Here is a 17935-nt window from a genome sequence, read left to right on the forward strand (position 1 = left end):
AACTGCATGAGTAGTGCATGATGATGTGATAATTTTTGTAAACAGGAAGTAAACAAATCAGTGCACAGAGAATTGCAGTAGGACTAAAACACAGCAGCTATTTCACTGCGTCCAGCCAACATTATTTAGCCTAAACTATTTTCTATTCATGTCCATTTACACAGCTGGATACCTTAACGGAGGACGCCACGGATTCTCTGTTGATTCCAGATGTCTGTGTCCTAATCTACCACAACATTTCTAAAAAATAACTGTAACTGCATTAAATTCAAAACAATCATAACGGCTAACTATGTATATTGTTTTTAAGGGTTTTCACCAAGTGCTACGATTTCCTTGCATAACCAAAAACATGCAGTTAGATATTGGCCAACGTGCGTGAACGTGCGTGTGAACGTGTGCCCTGCGATGACCTGGCATTCCGTTCAGGGAGTCCTCTGCCTTGCGCCCAGGTTTTACTGCGACCTTGTGCAGGATGATTGGGTGCTTATTGACTTACCTTGGGTATGCTTAATGCAGCAAAGATCCTGCCTCCGTGCTGGAGCGTGATTAGCATGTTAGCTACGGAGGACAAACATTCAAAGAAAGTGTGAAGGGGAATATGGGTACATTGGTTGTCACTCAGTAAGGTGATTTATCTTTGCAGTGTCTCTCTACTATTAGAAACTCCAGTCAGTCAAAGACTTTTAGTTATCTGCATTCAATACACCATTAAGAATGACAATTAGCGACAATGTGCATTACCATTGTGGCAGTAGCTACTGAAGATGGGAAAATCTGTAACAATAATTGCAAATTTTGCCACTTTTTAATCCATTCTTCAAATGTGCTACCAGTGTTGCCTGTCTACCTATTAATTTTACGAAGTTAGACTTCTGTGTGAGGACAATAGACAGTGAAGAATGTTGATAAGTAGCAGGTTGGCTGAAATTGCATCATTTTTTTCATGGAAATCGTCCCATTTATGCCTAAATATGGTCATTTATCACATAGATAGTTCTGGCTAAAATGCAAGGAATACGTCATATGCCTTTTCCTTATTATTTTCTGCCCATTTTCTCTCCCTGTTATGACTAGTTTCCTTCTTTTGGTAATATTTTCTTGCCTTTTCGTTAGTGGTGACGTCTCATAAGAATGTTCCATTTCTCCCATGTCGCACCAGAATGGGAACATTTTTACTTTTCACAGTCTTCTGTTTTGGGTTGGGAAATGTTCCACCATTCCCGGCTTGTTTTTCTGGGAGATAGCGAGGGGTGGGGTGTCCTGGGGGCTGGCGGATTAGGCCGCTGCTGGAAGTGGCCGCGTCTCCTCCACTCCCGTCAGACAGTCCCGCGGTCCAGTAGTGACAAGCCTCAAATGCTGGCACTGGGTGTCCTGTCCATCTGCGGACCAAGGTGACACCCAGACATCCAGTGCCTGCTGGACCTTCAAAATAAAACTCCAGTAAGCTCATACAGTACAGGCATGCGGAAAATCCTCTGTGAGGTGTTTGCTGCTTAAATTCTATACTTTCACATCTCTTCCTTTCTTTGTGTCTCCTTACACAGACTAATAGGCCCATTCTGACAGGTAACATGCATTTACTTTTGTATGTATGTTATTTAATCACTGTGAAAGCCTTTTTAAGTCACTCTCAGCCAGGGACTGTTCAGGCTCGTGTGCCTTTGTGTATTTCCATATAAGATTTTTACACAAAAGGAACACAAAAAACACCAGCCAAAGACCCTCTCTGTCAACTGGTCAGAGTTAAGGCTTTTGCCCATAACAAGAAAAAAATCCTGTTTTTTATTTTCCCCTGCTAAGCAGGGTATTTTCATTAAATTATTATTGTTATTATTAATATGTTTTTTTCCTTGTATGGGTGTTGGTGTAATAAGCTCATACCGTGTTGCCTCAGTCCGTGCCTGGAGTTGGGTGCGATTTCCTTCCCCACTAACATGAATTTAATCTGGTGGCCCCTCCCTGGAGGGAGAATGTACCACAAATCTAATCGCAGCTTTGAAAACAAGTTCAGACGGGGGCTGTTTCCCAGTTTAAGCAAAACGCTATCAGACAGGGCTACCTGGAACATTCTCTGGTGCCGACATTTCATGCTACAGGTATACAAGGCCCTTAACAAAGACTGGCATGTAAATCCGAATGGGCTCAGGGGGACTTAAGCAGTATATTTGGAATTTCTCAAAAGAAGAAGTGATCTAATGTAGTGTCCCTGTATATGTGTATGTGCAATAAAACACATCGATGATGTGACAGGGAATTCATGGAAATTTTCTTGTCTTAATTTAAATCTGTGGCTGTATATCAAGGGCAGTGCTAATCTCATTCTGATTGAGTGACAGAGTAGCCATCTGCTAATCATTCAGGTTCAGCCACTGGGTGGCTAAAGCACTTGACTGATACATATGAGATGACATTCAAGGCTGCAAATTATAACTGAGAACTGATTGGTTTGGCATTTTGAGAGATATGAATCAATGAAAGAATTACAGCAGATGACAAACTACCCACAGAGTTTATAGAGCTGAAATATTGGGGTGTTTCTGGATAAAGCTAATGAGAGTTTTACATACACAACAGTGTTCTGAGGCCAGAACGAAAAATAATTGGTTCAGAGAGCTAACCAATCAGATTGTAGATGAGGTGGGACCAAACAATCAGATGTCTTGGTAAAACTCCCATGAGCCTGGATGAACACCAAAACCTATTTTGAATTTTCAGGGTTCTTCTAGTAGGGTCCCGATCCCAGATCTACGGCCAGAGTGCTAATGATAATTTACTCTGTCATTAGCCTCACTTTTGTTCAGAGTTCTTTTACTCTTGCTGTGCTCCAGCGTGAGCCTCTCACTGGCATGCTCCCTACCACCAGGGGGAGCCTCAGACAAACCTGCAACACGAGAGAGGACGAAGTTCTTGGAAGTCTTAGGAATTATAAAGGAAAAATGGGTCGCAATCCATGCCAGCCTGTGATACTTAATAATATGCAAATGCATTCCTAACATATCCATAATTTAAAGAAAAACAGAGGACTGGGTTCTGAAATGGGGTTATTTTCTATTGGCACTTGTTTGTTTAAAAAAGTGCTGATTTTATACCCCCAACACCAGGCACTAGGTCTGAGTTCCCGTTCAGACTAAACAAAACACTAGATTATGTGCAGCTACAGTACGGTTAGGAACCATCTTGAACTAAGAATCATAAGTAGTAGAGTAGGAAGCAGTACTAAGCAAATAAATAATGAGCATAGCACCATGAAGTTAAAGGCTCTGGTCAAAGACAGAACACAGTTGTGGGAAAGTGTGGGATGTCTACAGCTCTTCACATGATCTATGATTATGTCATAGAAAAAACACCCGTCCTCCCTCAGTGGTGGCAAAAAACTGTGCGGAAGTGCAAAACCTCTGTCAAGGAAGACGAATTGCAGGGGGTGGCAATGGATTCGGGAAGACGATGATCCATTAGCTTCATAAACTGGTTCCTGTAGATGCCTTCTGAATTATTTAGATTTGATCCACCTAATGCAATTTTATAGCCTTAAAATGATTGTTGGTTTAGGGAGACAAAAAAAATGCTCTATTTATTTTTATGGGATGGTTTTAGACTTTTTTTATTTGGAGGGGGCTGGTGTTTCGGCTTGTATTTCCAGGTATTGATTTAAATTTTGATCTTTGGAGGATCACACTGTGTAACTCCAGGCCACCTAGCCAGTGAAATGGAAATGTCCTTAGAATCTGAAATAAGTACGGGCACCTTAGAGACGAGCCATATATCACTTCATAATACGATGATCACAAACCGTATCAACTATAAAGAGTGTTTCCCATTTATGACTAAACTGAAACCTTATCTTAACACTGGAACCTCAGCCCTACAGGGCTGGGGGGTCGATCCCACTCGCTGGCAGGGGAGGTTTCATGTTCTTTACATCTTCTGATTCTCCCCCAGCGGCATATGCATGCTCGCCAATTCTGGTATGGAGCAAAAATGTGGACTGTCTTGCAGGGAGTTGGGAGGGAGCAAAAACATGGACTTTCTGAGGGTCACCATGGACCAGATGGGGAAACAGTGCCTTATCAGATAGGATCCAGGCTCATTATGCCCCATGGACTGGATGGAGTGGTTATGGAGAATGAATGGCTGGATGGATGAAAGCCTGCATGAGCGGTACAAGTTATCGCATCGGGATGGCAGGGTGTACTCATGAAGGATAAACTACTAGCGCTATACTAATGTTATTTTAACTGATTCATATAGGATGACATCTTGCACAGGAGCTGGAAACAGACATGGAATATTCAGTGTAATTTTCAATGTATTGCTGCAATTATACTTATACATGGAGGGAAAGTATCCATCCACAAACCCTGAACGGAGTCATGGGGTTCTAGAACCTATTTGAGGCAGCATAGGGCATACACCAGGGGTAATTTAGTCATAAATGAGTTAGTCTAACTGCATATCTTTGGACTGTGGGAGGTTCTGAATGTTTTTCCAGCACCTAGGAATAATCAATCATGAATTCCACTTAAAAGGATTTTCTTATAGGTGACAAACTGTGCTATTATTTTCATATATAATGTAAACCTGGAACAGGAATCATACTTAATCGCTGATACAAGACTACTTATGATTTGACTTTTTAGTTCATGATGGTTATTACTGCGGTCATGACCTCTGTTCGGCTGTGATGTGTTCGGCAATGCATAATTAACATTCTGATTCAAAAGTTCACATTCCAGCTGGCTTCTTGAGATTTGGGATATGTATTGGCCACAGCTGATCATTGATCCGATCGATCATAGTGATTGGAATAGATTAATCTTAACTTTACCAGAGAAAGTTATATAAGCAATATGCAAAGGGTCAATTTTTGCAGGATGGAAGTCAATACATGTTTCTAGACAGGCAGAGATAACTGCAACCCGCGACAGACATAAATATCCGTACCTCATGTTAGGCAGTGATAACTGCAGGTCATTATATGCAGATATATCCATAACTCCTGAATAAACAGATATGTCCGTAAGTCACGTTAGACAGAGATAATGGTAAGTCATGTTAGGCAAACATAACCATAACTCATGTTATGCAGCAATATCCCTAAGTCCATAAAATGCACAGATAACCATAATTTATGACAGAGCATGACTTTTCAAATACCTACCAAATTAGCTCATTTTAAACCAGCAGTGTTGCAGTGGAAACCTCAATACCTCTGTGCGTCTTGTTTCTCTAGAAACTTCTCTGCCCTCATTGTGACACCATCTGGTTTGAAGGACTAATGAATACAGGAAACTCTAAGAGATAATGTGTAAAAACCATGCTTTTATTCAAAGTGACATCCACTTTTCCCGAGTTGTCAAAACCTGAGGCTCAGCTGTTAATGGTAAGGAGCCAAAGTAAATGTAATTCGGGGGTGGAAAGAGTGATTCTTTATTTAATTCTTACTAAAGCCCTGGAAGTTTATGGAGGGTATCAGAATTCTACATGGAGTCTGGGGGCTATTGCCCTCTGCTTCTTAAGATAGGGGTTTTAGGGGGCAGGCATTCTCTTAGCTGGGGCAGATAAAACTCAGAAAGTAACCTTCGATCCATGAACCTTTTGGCCTGAGCTCCACTGCACAACCAGATTCATTAATCATCTTCTCCAAGATAAATCATATGACAGTGTCACCACCAGCAGAAACGATTCAAGGTGCATATCCTTTCCTCACCCCCAAAATCTTCTAAACCCAAATGGCAATTTTGAAAATGAACATCCTGAAGATTTGATCTTCAAGAAACAAATTCCACACTATTCCAGTTAAGTTATGCTGAATGAAATTACAACTTGGCAACTTGATGAATGCCTAGATTTTCCTCAGACTTAATGGCACACATCAGGGGTGTCATCGCACCATTACTGAAGGCCAAACCTTCACAATGCACTGTTTTTTGAGTGACAGCCTGATGTTTCATAACTGTTTCATACGTGTCACGGACTTGCTTGAAGTCACTGTGAAATGGAATTCCATAATGGTGGAAATGGTGGGGTGACTGTCTATTACTGAATGGTGGCTTTAAGTGAGAAAAAAAACAATAAACAAGGAAACATCCCTCAATCCACCTGTGAATTCAATTATTTGCACACAGTTTAAGTCCAGGAATTCTAGATCCTCACACATGTTTTTAAAAAATATATGCTAGTAATTAATGAATCAGTTTTACTTGAGGTTTATGAACTCTTGTGTAATCATATACTGGCCAAACATTTTTTCCATGAATTTGCTATATTTAAATACTGCAGGGTGGGTTTGTGATTTTTTTCCCCCCAGATGGCAGTAAATGGTGTGGAGTTACAGCTTTAGTCGGTGTCATACCTGTCACAAAGTGAGAATAAGGGCCTTTTAAGACTTAAAATGTCAAGATAGGTAACTCTGGCATTGTGTCACTGTAAGAAGAAAAAAAAGGACGTATCCATCGGTCATGGTCGAAGTCCACAAAATGAAATCATTTCTAATGCTTTCTAACGCAGCCATGGGTCAGTAGGTGTTGCTCCACGTCGATATTGTCATGCTCTTCAATAACTGACATCTGAGTGTGACTTGACAAAGCAATAAATAATCTTCTGTATAGAACACACGTAAGTGTTGCAATTAAACATGTCAGAAATTATCAACTTACTTATCTTTAGACTTATGCTGAAGTTTTTTTTTTACTTGCAATACATAAGTCCTCTCCCCTAGTATTAAAGAATAAGATAATTACACAGCTCTGGAAAAAAATTAAGAGACCACAGTAAAATTTTCAGTTTCACTCACTTCTCAATTTAGGGGTGAGTGTCTGTGAATAATTTTTTTTTTTTCTCTACAGTCTGGCTCTTCCCTGCTTCTCATTAATGAAGGGCTTCTTCCTTGCTTTATGGGACTTCAGTCCTGCTTTTTGGAGCCTGTTATGAACTTGTCCTAGCCGTGCACTTCAAACAACTTAATGTTTCCCAATCTTTTTGAAGGCCACTTGATGTCATCTTCCAGTTCATGAAGCACTGTTGCATAAGTTAACGATCATCTCTGACATAAGAAAGTCACTTCCGCCATTTACCTGGATAGTTTCTCCTGCTTCACCTTATTCTGGAAGCCTGGAAGCAACCTGCTGCTCAGCGTAACCTTCTGCCAGCAGAACCAGGATTAAACCAGGATTTAAAAATGCAGATTTTTTTTTTAATATAGAGTGGTCTCTTAATTTTTCTAGAGCTGTGTTTAATCATTTGCCCAGACATCCCACACCCATTTGTCCCTGTGCTTCTCAGCTCCAAGCTCAGTATTCAGAAAGTGGTCAGAGAAGATGGATAGATGGATATTTTTTTAGTATCTATTAAATCGTCTTGCTTCAGAATGTTCCAGAAACATGTCAAAGGACAAACCAAAAATACTCCTCCTGTTTTTTTTTTTACTTGTCCATTGCATGCTGGGGCCCACAAACTTACAAAACAAAGCTTGAAATCTAATAATCAAAGATTTTATTTTTGTCCTTTTTCTTTTTCTCATTTCCACAGGTTGTCCTGGGTCACCATCCCTCATTTTCGTTCTTGGAATCCCCCCCTTTTTTCCTGCCCCTCTCTTGGGTTGATGTATTCTGGCGAACGAAATCGCCCTAAAACTGCTGCCGAATCCTCACGAGCACAGGCAGCTTTGGAGTGTAGCGGTGCGCGGGAATGGACTCAATATCACTGTTTAGCATCGCCGATTCCGCACTCGTCCCCTTTGCCTGGACCCCTGTTCCATGAGCCACACTGATTCTTCCCATGACCTCTGTGCTCAGGTGAGTGTTTGAAAACAGGCCGCCGACACCCGCAGCAAGACTCATGTCTGCATCCAGGTTGGTGGTGTTTACTCACTTCACGTCCGGCGCATCGACTCGGGGGTTCGGGTGGGGCTAGAGTTTCTAGAAAATAAATGACTGCTGAACCCATGGAATTAATTAGGGCCACTGAGTCACAGTGTGCGGGGGAGGGGACAATCATTTAATGGGACCTCACCATATCAGCCACAGATGGCTTCGATGTGGGCAGCGCATGGACGTGGTGTCCTGTGGCCGCTGATGCAATGTGGCCCTTGTCTCCCGTCAGAGGTGGGGACATCAGTGCTCTATTGGGGGGCGAATCATTAGGCTTGGGCTCATTTCACTAACGAGCTTGTGTCCGAAAGAGGTCAACGGCAGCTGTCACACTTTTACATCGACATCGGCTATGTCGGGATGCAGGGGTGTGGCTAGAGATTATGGGTTGCCTGACAAGATGTCACCTTGGGCCGCAGCTGGGGGGAGGGGGGGTACATTTTGGGGCCCCTATAAAGAGCTGGGCCCCCTGAATCTGCCAGGGTCTCTGTGTCCCTCTGAGTCCCCTGTCAGGATGTGACACCGCACGCTACAATCCAGATTCAGACAGACTTGGAAGGCAACAAAAGAAGAACTTCTGTTCCGACTCCCCGGAAAAGGTTGTTTAGTTTTGCCCTTGAGCGACGCAGTTAAAATTAATTATTCGGCCATATAACCAAATGAAATATACTATTAGTACATTTATTAGTCCTGAACACCGTGCCAACGGAGCATCAGCCCGGAAACCGCTATGATAGTCTTGCCCCACCCCCATCTGGCGTGTTTTTAGTTTGACCTCTAATGTTTCGTGCCCTGGCTCATTGGCGGGGAACGGCAGGTTATCAGGGTGATGCAGAACAACCAAGCTGAACGATAAAAATGTGCAAAATTAAAACTCCTCCCCTCCACCCTTGTTTTAGGACATGCCAGGAAAGTACTACTATAGGATACCAGGAGAAATATGGCCACGGAGAACACGGAGCACAACCCCCCCCCCACAAAAAAAAGAAAGGATGAGTTAAATAGAAAAATAAGACAATGTCAGGAACATTTCATATTTAATATATGAGATCTGTCCCCTAAGTTTGTCTTCTACTCAAATTTGTAAGTCAGAAAAATGATACAGTATGTCGTAATAATCATTATACAGTAATAATAAAACTACCCACTTATAGTACTGCGCCTCGAGCCGATGAACCGCTGAAGCCTCGCAATGCTTTTATGAGCGTCACAAAATAGTGCGCGCGTTCATTATTACGAACCCTTGTATTTAACCCACAATTATAATATAATAGGCTTTATGGCCGTCCGTTTGCAAGTAAGTACAAGTTGTCTGTAAGCTGGACATTCTTATCCCAAGGAATGCCTGTACATTCATATTAATAACTTAAAACAGTTTGTAAAACATTACATTTCCTGAACTGCTGATTCACGGCAGGGTCCCAGGGCAACTGGAGCCAGTCCCAGAAAGCACAGGAAATCCGGCGGGGGGGGGGGGGGGGGGCAAATCAGCCTTTTTAAAAGTGGGAGGGGGTGTCTAAGGGATGGAGGGTGTAATGGTGGCTGTAAGTGAGGAAAAAAAGCTTCTTGAGGTGACTAATTTCCCCCTCTAATAATGAGCAAATCATAATTAACTTCCTGCTTTCCTACATTTCCTTTACATCTGTAGGATGTAAATTATATCACCTTTTAATGTACAATGTGGTGTTAGACCATAGCATACTAAATTTACGACCATGTCCTACTATTAAATATTGTGAGAACCTCACTAACGTAACATTGGTTACCATACACCAACAGACTTTGAAATCTATTCTCTCTTCTCTGAATCAAGCCTGATGGATTGTCTGTGATTGGCCGGATGTGTCAGAGTCAGCCCCTGTTGTCTCACTCTGTGTCCCTTCCCCGTTTGACCAGCAGGTGTTGCTGGTCATCCCGTCCTTCATGTTAGTCTTTGTGTTTTCCCCCCTGTTCTCTGTTGGCCTCATGGCTCAACACGTTGAGCAGGCAGTTGTCTGTGTTCCCTTCTGTCCTGTGTTTGAATCCCTCTGTTTTTGTATTTTTGATCCCTAGTGTTTCATTTGAGTTTCTCTAGTTCTTGTGTTTGACTTTGTAGTTGGTTTTGTTTTGTTCCTTGTGGCCCTGCTTGTCTTTACCTATCTGTAATTCCCCAGTGTTGGTTCCTTATTCCTTGGTTACTTCTTAGTTTCCCTGTTTTTAGTTCCTTTGAGTTTAGTAGTTTCACCTGTGCCACGTTTCCCTGGTCTTTGTTAATTAGTCTCGTTACCCCTTAGTATTTTAGTTCCTGCTTCTATTCAGTTCCCGAGTGGTTCATTGTTGTTGTTGTTGATTGTAATTCAGATGTGATTGTCTTATGGTTTTGAGTTTAGGTCTGTATCATGTTTCCCTGCCCAGTTGATGTTTATTTGTGATTTGTAGTCTTTATCCCCCCCCCACACGTGTGACACCCCTGAGTCAACATGGACAGGATACCAGTACATCAAAAGACACTCAAGGAGTTACACACAATTTAAAGTTTAGACACATCATTTGACCTAAATCGTGTTTTTCTTGGCTTTGTGAGGAAACCCCTGTAAACATGGAGGGAACCGCAGCAATTATAAAAGCTTTGATTTGGATGCTTTTTTTTTCAGGCTTAAACTCAGGCCATCTTAGAAGAAATTTAAATGCAACATTTAAAAATAAGTTATCCACCTTGTGATATCCTCAAATTAAACATGTTCAGAAATAATAAATATTTAATTTTAAAGGTCAACGTTCTTGTGGAAATATCAAACATTATTACTATTCCATGTTAATCCTGTTTATTTCATTATGAGACATTTCATTTAAAAATTTGTTGAAGCCAAAATATGTCAAGTTAAATTACCACGAATTTGGAGAGGCTTTCCTAGAATAATCCATAATAGCTGTAAGATTAAAAACCAACGAAATATTAACACACCACCATCCATCCATCCATCCATCCATCTGTCATCTAATCACCCATCCTGGTCAGGGTCAGATGGGAGGGGGTTTGTAGCAGGAAACATAGTACACAAGGTTGGGGCAAACCCTGGACAGGTTGTAGGGTGCACACCTACACTTATACTCTATGGGTAATGTAGAAATGCCAGCCAGCCTCCTACATGTTGCTGGACTGTAGGAAGAAATTGAAGTACCAGGAGTAGCGGTGACATGGGGAGAACATGCAAACTCCACGCACAAAGCAGACGCTGGGTTTGTGTAATTACACATGTGAAAGGACTGCTCAGAAGATGCTCAGAAAAGAGAACCATTTATTTGTACCACTAATCATTTTTATTCCAATGTTATCTATGTTATTAAACAGCACAAGTATATCGGAACGATGTTCCTGGATGAAATTTTATGCTAGCAAAGAAATATAGTGATTTGTAGTGCGTAAAGTACATAGTGAAGTGATTTACTTATTTTTGAAAGTAAAAATAATAATCTAAGGTGTTCTGCTACTGAAATGTAACAAAAACAACTCATCCATAATCTTCCAAGCTCAGATGCTTCATTAAATATATTGAGCTTGTAGACTACAATCGATGGGCCCATCTGCAGTAATGATACATGCTTATATAATCCTAGTACGCATGCTGATAGCCAGCTAATTACTGGTTGCATGACAGATGCACAGAGAACAGACTCCCGAGGTAGTAAGCATGGGTTAAATCTCCTGTAAGTTTTCTCATGAGTTGTAACGTTGTTGATAGGGCAACATCGAACGAGGGAAATATACCAGGATGCACATAACTGGTACACAAGTATGCATTCACCTTTAAAAGTGACGTGCGGTAATCGATTGTTGTAACAGCTCAAATGCACATAAAATACATACACATTTCCGCTGTTACAATAATCGATTCCTGCACATATCGCTTTATATATTGTGTACCAGTTATGTGCATCCCTGGAAATATATTCTTTTCTACTCTACTGCTTTCCAAACATGTATAGATTGGGGGGGTTATGGGTCCTGGATTCATGGCGACAAAGGATCACGTGATGTGCCTGTTCCCAATGCGTGAGAGCTTCCTTGGTGTCCTGGTGTACTGAAGTCACAAGTCTGTAAATTACGCCAAAATAAAACCAAGAGACTTATTATTCTGGCTAATAAGTAGAACGTTTGCCGCTATCATGTGGTTCAATCAGTGGGATTATGTTGATACATTTTTTCCCTCATTATCTAACAGATCATCTGCTCTGTCCTGCTTAATTTCGTTCGGTACAGTTTAATTCAGTTGTACAGCATCAAGGGTGTAGATTTGGGTATGGATGGTAAGGACCGATATTGTAGGAGTACTGTCTTTGTGTAGGGGGCATGGAGGGTTCAGGGGTGATTTGATGCTACTAATGCTGAAACGAAACCAACAGCCTTATATAGCATTTACTTGTCCTGAAGTCATTTAGAGCAATCATTAAAGCCTGACTATAAGCAAATTAGGAACAACATCAGAGATGAATTCTCACACAACAAACCAGCTACGCCTTTGGCCTGCCAGTCTTACCTCTTGTTCCTGCCCTCTTGTTAATCATTCACAGCTGCCTTGTGTTTCCTCCCTCATTAGCCTAGTATATTAGCGTCTCTCAGTCCAGTGTTCCTTGACCGGTCATTGTTGCCTGTTTATGTCCGCTGTCAGCCCCGTGAGCCCTAATAAATCTTCCCCATGAGAGGTTTCCCTGCACAGCCTGCATTCTACGTTGTTCCTCCCATTAGTGAATGTGACAGCAAAGAACCACAAGAGGAAGTAAACAGTCCCCCAGTAGAAACAGGGGTTGAAAAAAAATAATGGGGTCCAAGGCCTATTAACTGGCCAAAATCCTTATATTCCCCATCAATGCATACTAACTGTATTCTGTCCCCAAATGGGTGTGCGAGAGAACAACATGCAGCAGTGATCAACTCTTCAGTTATATCACAGAGCACGGAGTTCAAAATCACCCATCAACACTGATCTGGTGCTACAGAAGTCTGTCACAGAGGGGCTGCAAATTGTGTGAGCGAAACAGTAATGGGAAGAAAGACAAAAACTGCATCCAACCGGTGGCTAGCAGAATGTTTCATAAGGGAATATGTTTTGGGTATCTGTTAGCAATGCAAGGAGAAGTACTATAAAAGCAATATGCAGAAAGGTGTGAAAACATCGCAATGCTGAATTTTCCAAAACAGTTCTTGTCCAATGTGGTCCCTTGAATGGATGGATGGATGGGCATGGATTTGGGTATGGACTGCAGGGTTACATCTCTACCAATATTGTGTTTTTGGAGTGTTTTGGGGTCCAATTTGGTCCCTACAAATGCTGAAACCAAACCTATGCCCATGGATGGATGAATGGATAGATGGACCTATTGTCTGGTGAATTTAAGAATGTCTACAACTTTAAATTGTAAAAATAATTCTTATTATTACATTATGTGCCGGTTGCACTGTTTTTTGATAGACATACTTTGATAGCGTCATACTGGGAGAATCTGGACAGGAACATTTTTTTTTGTTGTTTAACAAAATGTGACCAATATGTAGGAAAAGCTGAGTATGATGAATAGAGACTTGGATAGACTGACCTAGAGGGTTAAATATTAGGAAATAAAGAGGCTGAGTGATTGAATGATGAAAGCACACCTGAGCAGCCGGACCCCATAGCCGCTACTGCTGTCTGAATTTTTTTTCTTTGGAAGTCGCTTGTTTTTTATTGGCTGCTGAGGTGTGCACTTTACACCTTTGTGTCTCCGCGCCACGGGAGACGTCCCGCGGTACTGATTCTATATCTGCGCACCCATCTGTGCGGGGTGGGGGGGTCACTGGGGGCCCATTCCCACGGGTTTTTCCATAAAGTCGAACCTGCCGGCAGGACGATGGGGAACGACAGAAGGAAAAAAAAAAAAAAAAACACCGACCAGAGAAATATAACATCGTTATTCTGAGACAGCAAGACGGAGGATGGGGGGAGGGGGATAAATGACACCATGGATGGAACATGAGCAAACTGGCAGAACAATAATAACATGTGGATGCGAGGCTTTAGATACTTGGATATTATGGACATGGCAGGAATACCTGTATCTATTAATAATCACATATTTTATTACAGGCTTTTATATCTTTCTGCACCATCGTATGTATCCAGCACCCTGACTATTTAAACAAGAGACTGAGAGCAGTGCTGAGTACACATTTCATTTTGGAATTCAAGCTCCTTTTGGAGTGGCTAGCATGAGGAAGTCAAAGAAGAACGATGGAGGTGGGTTGGTATTTTAAATGCAGAGTGTATAAGTCAAAACTTGAAAGATGCAGGCTTCTGCGAGACCTGCGATTCTGAGGGCCAGCGGAGTGTTATAACTGAATATGAAGCTCCCGTGAGTCACACTGGATGTTCCATAAACCGACAGTCAGGTGGAGGTGGGCGGGTGGAGATTGAAGAGGCGAGGTTAGAAGGTTTACAGGTACCTGCAATTCTGAAGTGCTGATATTGACAGAAGTCAGCATCTGTATCTTTGTCTTTGATATATTTATTTGTTTTAAAAATGCCATTATTCCAACAGGAATTGAATACATGATATATGAAATAAAAATCATGGTCTGCCCTTGAAAAGAAGTTTTTTAAAAATATATTACAGTTGTACCTCAGTTCTGGAACTTAATCCGTTCCGGACTCCGGATCGAATCCTAAAAAGTTCGAGTTCTGATCGAATTTTTCCCATAAGAAATAATGGAAAACCAATTAATTGGTTCCCGGCCCCCCAAAATTACACCTAAATGACACCTTTTTTTTTTTAGCATTTAAACGCAAAATGAACAGGATAAAACAAGAAGAGAATTTTTTCTTAATGGCTTCCAAAACGATAAAGATCTTATCCCAACATTACCACTCTCTTTCCCCGATCGTCCGTTCCTTCCGTGTGCCACGCCCCCTCGTTAACCCCATGTGGGATCCCCATATGATCAGCTGTTTCTGGTTGTTGTCATTAGTCTTCTGTATTAAGTCCGCGTTTCAGTTTGTTTCCTCAGTCCGGTCATTGGGTGCGTTCGACTTGCTTACAGCGCTGGCTTAAAGCAACGCATTCTGATCCTGACGCAATGCATTACGTTAGATGCATTGTGACCTCTCACGCAGCTGCACAAACTGGAACCGCCTCCGTGACGACAAACCTTTGCCTTTATTGGCTGAAGAGTTTAGTTACACGCATGACGTTTGTTTCCCAGGCAGTTCCGATGCGTAATCTGCTATTTCTCCCGAATATCACGTAAAGCAGTGAGAATTGGTTTTCAGTTAATTTACCTGGTAAAATAACGTCTAAATAAATGACATAAATGCTCTAATAGTACACGTAAGTTAGTGGTTTATTTATTGTTAGTTACTGTAATGTTGTGCTGCTTTATTTGGTTAATCGTCCAGTCTGTGAAGAAGGCATTCAAGTAAGAATTGCATTGTAGTATGACTCATTTCCTGGCGCGTACACGTTCACGGTTCGACTTCTGATATTCAGATCGAGTTCTAGGTCAAACTGGTTTCGAATTCTAGTGAGTTCGAGAACCGAGGTACCACTGTATTTCCAAAGATCATATGTCAGAACAACTCAAAATATTTTAATAAGATACTTTTATTTGCGTTTTGTATAAGTACTTGAAAAGGAGATTTTTTTTAAAAAGTATTTCCAAAGATCATTGATTATTTATCATTGATAAAAATATTTTAATAAGGTATTTTTATCTGCCATTTGGACAGGTGCGTGGGAATTCCTTGCTTTTCACATATCCCATAATGCTCTTCTATGAGACTGTATTACAGTATACAGGTGAGAGGGCAGCTCTGGGTCAGACTGCAGGGTCCGCCATTTATTCGGCATCCCTGGAGCAAGGGCCCTGCTCAAGGACCCAGCAGTGATATGATACTCAGTCAGCCAAGGAATTCAAAGCATGGAGCTGAGGGACTTGGGTGCAGATGGCTAACGGGAAGGAAAGGGGAAGAAGCACACAGCCCTGCAGGGGGGACTCCGGCTGGGCCACCCCCATGCCCTGCTCTCCTCTGAAGAAGGCTCTATTCACGTCTCTCTTATCTCCTCTGAGTTCCTCTCTCAGCAGTCCACCCTGAAGCATGTGGTCAAAATCCACTCCATACTGCTTTTGTCCAGGCTAATACTTCACACTCTATTCACTTCAAATAGACGAATACTTTATGTCAGCTTACCTCAGATTAATAGCACCTCGTGATCTAATTTATAATATGGAATATAGTAATGATGATAATATATAATATTCTAATGACATTTATCCTGAGACCACTGTCAAGGTCAATGAGAGGCATGCAAGTGTGGCAAAGCCGTAAGAATACTATGTGGTATCTATTTGATGATGACCTCAGAGTCATCGTACAACCAACCTCAGAGATGGGAGGTAATGCAGAAATAATGGCAGAAATCGCCAATGACTTATTTGCACGCCCAGGGCGTGAGGCAGCTGGTATGGTGAAGCATGAGGACTGTGCTTCCGGAAGGAGCTCCATAATGACCATGGATGTGTGGGCTCTCTAGCCCATGACAGAGAGGGTGGAGCCTGGTTAGGGTGCTTGGCTGTGGTCTGGCCAAGCTGGTTTCAGCTCCTGGCTGCCCCTGAATTTGCTACAATATGTTTTGAAAGCCATTGCATTTTCCAGATCAGATCATGAGAAATCTGTAATTAAGATGTATTTCTTAGGATAATAGTTTTACATTTAATAATGCTTTTAAAAGTTTTGAATCAGGCAGAAAATATTTTGGTCTTTTAAATATGGGTGGTCAACTCTTATTCATATCAACTCTGTTACCATCAACGTCAACTCTGTTTAAGGTTTTGCTGTAAAATTGATCATTAGATATGTTTCATTGTAAACATATCAATCAGAAGCTGTCACAACTAACATTTTGCTACATGAAATTTTGACACCATCTTGACAACTTTTTCAGTTGAATGTGTTGATATTTTTACTCCTTGACAAAAAAGACTGGAAGATGAATTGAGAGAAAAGTTCTCTTTATTACATTTGTCGACTATTTATTTGACCCAATTTGTCTATAACGGAGTTTTTCTTAGTGTATTGTTTTTCAGAATAAATTGTTCAAATCTTATTTTAAAATCAGAAAATACTGAAAATGTTACATTTGGAGTGTGTTCTATGGAAATAAGTTTAATGGAATAAGTTGAAAAGTTTAAAGTTAAAAATATCATTCCTGTTGTTTTCCTTCTATGCCTAAAATATACCCGTAATTCAGGAATGGGCCATATACACAGGTGTGAATGTGAGTGTGAATGGCGTGTGAGTGTGTCTTGTGATGGGTTGGTGCCCATAGGTGTGAATGGCGCGCCAGTGTGCCCTGCGATGGGTTGGTGCCCATTGGTGTGAATGGTGCGCCAGTGTGCCCTGCGATGGGTTGGTGCCCATAGGTGTGAATGGCGCGCCAGTGTGCCCTGCGATGGGTTGGTGCCCATAGGTGTGAATGGCATGCCAGTGTGCCCTGCGATGGGTTGGTGCCCATTGGTGTGAATGGTGCGCCAGTGTGCCCTGCGATGGGTTGGTGCCCATTGGTGTGAATGGCGCGCCAGTGTGCCCTGCGATGGGTTGGTGCCCATAGGTGTGAATGGCGCGCCAGTGTGCCCTGCGATGGGTTGGTGCCCATAGGTGTGAATGGCGTGCCAGTGTGCCCTGCGATGGGTTGGTGTCCATAGGTGTGAATGGCGTGCCAGTGTGCCCTGCGATGGGTTGGTGCCCATAGGTGTGAATGGCGCGCCAGTGTGCCCTGCGATGGGTTGGTGCCCATCGGTGTGAATGGCGCGCCAGTGTGCCCTGCGATGGGTTGGTGCCCATCGGTGTGAATGGCGCGCCAGTGTGCCCTGCGATGGGTTGGTGCCCATAGGTGTGAATGGCGCGCCAGTGTGCCCTGCGATGGGTTGGTGCCCATAGGTGTGAATGGCGCGCCAGTGTGCCCTGCGATGGGTTGGTGCCCATAGGTGTGAATGGCGCGCCAGTGTGCCCTGCGATGGGTTGGTGCCCATAGGTGTGAATGGCGTGCCAGTGTGC

At 42.2% G+C, this 17935-nt stretch overlaps 1 long non-coding RNA gene across 4 annotated transcripts in view; it reads left to right on the forward strand.

The window, feature by feature from the left end:
• LOC140592290 (uncharacterized) overlaps positions 1-17935 on the forward strand; it is a 95898-nt gene that overhangs the window by 2809 nt on the left and 75154 nt on the right. For all 4 annotated transcript variants that reach the window (XR_011992637.1, XR_011992635.1, XR_011992638.1 and 1 more), the window contains exon 2: positions 7531-7796. This is a non-coding gene — a long non-coding RNA (uncharacterized lncRNA). The remainder of the gene's footprint in view (positions 1-7530; positions 7797-17935) is intronic.

The sequence above is a fragment of the Paramormyrops kingsleyae genome, chromosome 8 (assembly GCF_048594095.1).
Source record: "Paramormyrops kingsleyae isolate MSU_618 chromosome 8, PKINGS_0.4, whole genome shotgun sequence".
In the NCBI taxonomy this organism is placed as follows: domain Eukaryota; kingdom Metazoa; phylum Chordata; class Actinopteri; order Osteoglossiformes; family Mormyridae; genus Paramormyrops; species Paramormyrops kingsleyae.